The sequence below is a fragment of the Barbus barbus genome (genome assembly GCF_936440315.1).
Source record: "Barbus barbus genome assembly, chromosome: 50".
NCBI classification, from domain to species: Eukaryota; Metazoa; Chordata; class Actinopteri; order Cypriniformes; family Cyprinidae; genus Barbus; species Barbus barbus.
The window spans coordinates 3,927,228-3,933,208 of record NC_136728.1 but is presented as its reverse complement, the minus strand read 5'-3'; the positions used below and the strand labels follow the sequence as shown (position 1 = coordinate 3,933,208).

Genomic DNA, 5,981 nt, shown 5'->3' with positions numbered 1-5,981 from the left:
GCTTGTTGAGAAGCTTTATTGAATGTTGCAGCAAACACAGCAGATTGAAAGATCAGCCAGTGCTTTGACACTAGAGCTCTCTTTCAGTATTGAGTTGTAAATGACTACAGCTGCAGCACTAGACTCATGTGAATCCTGCCTGACACAGGACACTCAGATACGGCTCATCTTCAGGAGAGAGCAGCGCTCACTGGAGAAACATCAGCACTGCGAGCGACTAACAGCGACTCTTCTGGAACGAGGCCTCATGAGGAGCTCCAGCATGTGTTACTCTGCAGACGTACTGGTCTTTCACTTCCCAGAGTGCTTTGCTGAGGGTCAGGACGCTACTGCGGCTGTAGCGGCCGTTCTGCTCGCTCTCTGCGCTGGTCACAACCCCCTCGGTGACCTCTGAGCCGTCCAGTGTCCAGCTCACCAGCGCCCCCTGTGGAGAGTAAGAGCTGAGCAGGCAGAGCAGTGCGGCTGATTCTCCAGAGATCTGCAGAGAAGAGGGCGGCAGCAGAGACACTGAGGGCTTCACTGTGGGACCAGCTGCAGGAGACAAACACAACACATTCACAAACACACAGAAAACACACTGAAGCTCCAGCACTCTTCTGTCCTGCAGCATTCACAGCATTTCAACACGACTTTCAGCAGCAGACATGAGGAGTGCAGTCAAAATCACAACAATCCCATCATTCATCTTATTCAACATCACTACAACTAACATATACGCAATATAGACACTGACTGCTTTAAGTAGTTTTCATATCCTGAGATAAAGTTTAGAATTATATGGTAAATATTGCCTTTTTCTTTTTCTTTTGTTTACACTTCTCAAAATGTAACTATTTTAAAGTGAAATCGTGTGACCACAGTTCAGATCAAGTGAACATCATGTTGTTGATGAGATCAGAAACGACTGAATCAACATTTTAAATGAGCTGATATGTACACAATCACTGTATATTTCAATAACACTTCATGAACAAAACTAAACTTACAAAGACACAGACTGCTTTAATTCCAGTAGGTATTATATCCCAAAAATAAAGTCTTCAGATCTTAGTTTGGCAAGATATTTAGGTTTTTCAACTATTTCAACTATTTTTTCATAATTAGAAAACAACTGAATTTACAATTTACATACAAACATTAATTTACGATTTACATTTCTATAAGTATAAATACGCACTGAATTATAAGAACAGCATGACTGAAAGAGATTCAGAATTATTGACTTAACTACAGAAAGTAGCTCCATTTACATTAAGATATCAAATCTATTTTTCTTGTATGACATCTACAATGAAAGATTAGCTATATATAACACAGAGCTGAAATTAATGAAAAAACTAATAAACTGATAAATCTCATAATTCAGTTCTCCTGACTATCTAAACATGACAATATTTTAAATGAAATAATTATTGTAAAAAATATTTTAAAATGTTATTGTCACAAAATGTATTATTTTGCTGTTTCAATTAAAAAAAAAATGTAATTGTTTTTAATGGAGAATTGAAAAGACAGACTTACCGAGCAGCAGTTTAGTTCCTCCACCGAAAGTCCACCACAGTGATACAATCTAATGAAGCGGTCGTACAAAAACCTCTATTCCACTCGAGTGAACACAAACTCCAGCAGAGAGAGAAACACTGATACACACTGATAGTACAAACACATCAGCTCTAAATAATACAGTTTTTATCAAATGTTTTTCAAATGTAAAAACTCCTTCACTCAAAATCATTTTTAAAACGTAAAAATGTATATCTGTCTCACATAACATGACATCGACTCACCACTGAATCAATATTGATTTCTGACATGAATCTATATTAATTGTGCAATCTTATTTTAAGTTAATTCAGTTTAAATCAATTTATCATTGAGTCAAAGTGTATTTCATCTTGCTTATATGTTATAAGGTTTAGAAATAGCTGCTTTATTCTACATAATGGTGGTCCTCGCTCGTGAATATCATGATATAATATAAATGAATATAATAAATGAATAATGGGTGAGAAATATTTCTGAAGAGGGTGATTCTAAAAAGGTTTTTGTGTCGTGCTGCATTCAGTGTAAAGTTCTTATTTCTTATTTTACTTTATTTAAAGGTGATGTTGTTGCAGTGTAATTACATAAATACTGAGTAATAATAATTACTTTAAACTTACTTTGGGATTATGGTTAGGGTTGTTGAAATTATGCATAATTTACTGTTGTTAGAGTAAGCTCCGTACATGTAGCAGTTGTAACGACATCTCCTTAAAATAAAGTTGTTGTAAATCCTGCCCACTTCTTTGCATCGTCAGCACATGCTGCAGTGCTCTGAGAGAGTTTATAGTGCTGTGAGTTTAACACTTCATGACTGAGAGCAGAACACAACACAATCTTCATCATCACACAAGACACAACAACAACAATGAACAACATCATCATCCTCATCTGGACCATTGCAGCTTTTATTCAAGGTGGAATATTATGTTTTGATATGAATAATAAGCTATTGTTGTTTTTATCAATATTCAGCTATAAAAGGTGATTTATTGACAAACTGACTTTATTTGTTTCTTCAGAATCCAGAGGAGTCATTCTGACTCAACCTGAAGTTAAAACTGTCCAGATGGGTCAAACAGCTACAATAGAGTGTAACATCGATGTAGGAATACACACCAGCTACTTAGCCTGGTATCAGCAGAAACCTGGAGAAGCTCCTAAACTCCTCATTTACTGGATCAACAGCCTCCAGTCAGGAACTCCATCTATATTCAGTGGCAGTGGAACAGCAAATACTGGAAAAGATTTCACTCTGACCATCAGAGGAGTGCAGACTGAAGATACAGAAGATTATTACTGTAACGGGGTCAACGAGACGTGAGACGTGCGGATCCATTTGCAAGGCTTTATTAGCAAACATGGTCGTAATACAGGCAGGGTCAATAGGAGCAAACCGGTATGGCATAGGTAAGACACAAGAGCAATCCTAGAGCAAGCGTGGGTCAACGATCGGCAAACAGTATCCAAACAGGGCAAGGCAGAGAGAATAATCCAGGAACACGGGCAGGAATCAAAACACAGGAAATCAAACAAGATATACAGGAACGCTTTGCAAGGTAGCTAGGCTAGACAATACTCGGCAGTGACACAGAGAAAGTCCAAGGCTTATAAAGTGTGTGTGATTGGGTGATAGTTCTCAGCTGTGATTGATTGGTGAGTGCAATGGATGGTGGGAAATGGAGTCCAATGTGCTGTGTAGTATGAAAGTCCATGTAGTGAGCGGGTGACCTGTGGTGGTGAACAAATGGAAATTCATGGCCAGGATTCGTGACATAGCCCCCCCCCCCCCCCAGAGGAGCGGCTTCCAGACGCTCCTATACAATCCAGAAGGGCGGTGGAGCGGAGGCGGAACAGAGGAAGGGATGGAGGACCAGGTCCATGTGGAAGTGGAGAGGCAGGGAACTGAGGCAGAGCGGGAAGCCAGGGCAGCGGCGGTGGGACTGGAGCCCGCCAGGGCAGAGCAGACGGGACCGGAACCCCCCAGGGCAGAGCAGGCGAAACCAGAGCCCCCCAGGGCGGAGCAGGCGAGACCAGAGCCGAAGGCCACCATGGCGGAGCAGACGGGACTGGAAACCATGGCAGAGTCTGAAATCTGAGAGAAACAGAAACAGACAACACAGGAAGAGCAGAGACAGACAGAGCCCCCCTGGGCGGAGCAGGAGACCCCCAGAGCCAGACAGCTGACCACCACGGCGGAGAAGACAGAGCCGGAGCCCACCAGTGTGGAGTAGACAGGGCAGAGGATCTCCACAGTAGAGCAGACTGATCAGGAAACCATGGCAGGATCAGAGATCTGGGGAAAACAGAGACAGACAACACAGGGAGAGCATCCCTGGTCTCAAGAGCCGTGGCAGGGCAGGACGGGGATTCATAGGCGGCCTCCATAGCCGTGACTGGGCAGGACAAGGATTCACAGGAAGATTCCACTGACACCCCCGAAGGTTCTGCAGCAAATGCCGCCACCTCTGGAGGTTCTACAGTGGTCACATCAGGAGGCAGGTGGAGTTCAGGGACGGTCTCTTTGACCGCAACATGACAGGCTGAGAGTATATTGCTGGGCGCCACCACCTTACAAGGGCCTGAAGCGAGCACCACCGCTTGATGAGGTTCTGCAGCATGTGCCGCCACCTCTGGAGGAGCTGCAGCGGATGTCATCGCCTGGGACAGTTTAGAGGTGGTGTACGTGGCCCAAACGCAACACAAAGCGATCCCTAACATGGGAAGCGCTTCTGACAGGGGAATCAGTTCAGGAACAAGAGGGCTTGAGTGAGTGGGTTTGGGGATACCAGCTGTGCGTGCAGACACCAGCGGTGCATCCCACACGCTGGACACCAGACAGGAAGTACGAAGGACTGACCTTAAATCCTTGGGTGTGACAGACTCTGGCTGGGGAGCGGAGACGTGAGGAGACTCTGGCTGAGGAGCGGAGTTGTGAGGAGACTCTGGCTGAGGAGCGGAGACGTGAGGAGACTCTGGCTGAGGAGCGGAGACGTGAGGAGACTCTTGACGATCAACTGTGCCTTGGCTGGACTCACGACGACCAACTGTGGCTTGGCTTGACTCACGAAGATCACTTGTGGCTTGGCTTGACTCACGAAGAGCAACTATGGCTTGGCTTGACTTTTTTATATCGGCTGTGACCTGACTCGGCTCTTTAACATAGGCTGGGGCTTGACTCGGCTCTTTAACGTAGGCTGGGGCTTGACTCGGCTCTTTAACGTAGGCTGGGGCTTGACTTGGCTCATGACTGGCAGCACCGACGCTACAGGGTGGTGTTGTGGCCGCCATTTTGTGAGCGTGCTCCAGCAAACAATTGGGTGTGGCATCTCGTTCCTCTGCGACCCCCACAGTGAACGTTGAGCCAACAGTCAATAACGCATGGTCCAGAAACTGACTGAGAGATGAACGGGGACCTTCGCGTCTAAGCCTAGACCGTAAGGGTTGATTGATGCCATTGCATAACACCTCCATCAAAACAATGTTCGGCAAATCAGAATATTCAATGATGGCCAAAAAATCTTGTATATGGTCCTCCAGTAAACGTGCGCCTTGTTTAAGGGCAAATAATAATGTTGTAGTGTCCATACCTGGCCAGAGTTCCTTAGAAAAGCCGCTGAATCCTTGTGTGTCCGAGTATTCTGTAACGGGGTCAACGAGACGTGAGACGTGCGGATCCATTTGCAAGGCTTTATTAGCAAACATGATCGTAATACAGGCAGGGTCAATGGGAGCAAACCAGTATGGCATAGGTAAGACACAAGAGCAATCCTAGAGCAAGCGTGGGTCGACGATCGGCCAACAGTATCCAAACAGGGCAAGGCAGAGAGAATAATCCAGGAACACGGGCAGGAATCAAAACACAGGAAATCAAACAAGATATACAGGAACGCTTTGTAAGGTAGCTAGGCAAGACAATACTCGGCAGTGACACAGAGAAAGTCCAAGGCTTATAAAGTGTGTGTGATTGGGTGATAGTTCTCAGCTGTGAGTGATTGGTGAGTGCAATGGATGGTGGGAAATGGAGTCCAATGTGCTGTGTAGTATGAAAGTATGAAAGTGGTGAGCGGATGACCTCTGGTGGTGAACAAATGGAAATTCATGGCCAGGATTCGTGACAATTACTGTCAGAGTCACCACTACATCAACAATAAATATGTGTTCACACAGTAATAAAGAGTCGTACAAAAACCTCCATCAGTCAGATTCACAGTGACTGCACTGATACAGCTGAGAGATACTGCAGCTGCTGATGGAGGTTATTTGTTAAAACGGTCTCATTTACTACATTAAGTCTTGTAATGATTTATGAATCTTTCTGGATCTTTAATGTGTTTTTCACTCATAACTTCACCATGAATGTATTTAATTCATCATTCAAAATGCTCCACCATCAAACAATCCTGTAACAGGGCGAACGAGACGAGAGGCGTGCAGAT

General features: G+C 44.6%; 1 long non-coding RNA gene and 1 gene segment (V, D, J or C); one reads left to right on the top strand and one right to left on the bottom strand.

The window, feature by feature from the left end:
• On the bottom strand, positions 1-2,338 carry LOC306868076. The gene is made up of 3 exons (XR_013784084.1): positions 2,163-2,338; positions 1,522-1,650; positions 1-531 (listed from the first exon to the last, which is right to left on the bottom strand). It is a non-coding gene; the product is annotated as an uncharacterized lncRNA (long non-coding RNA).
• A 72-nt stretch (positions 2,339-2,410) lies between these two features.
• On the top strand, positions 2,411-2,866 carry LOC306868307 (Ig kappa chain V-III region PC 2485/PC 4039-like). The segment is given in 2 exons: positions 2,411-2,459; positions 2,565-2,866.
• The last annotated feature ends 3,115 nt before the right edge of the window (positions 2,867-5,981 follow it).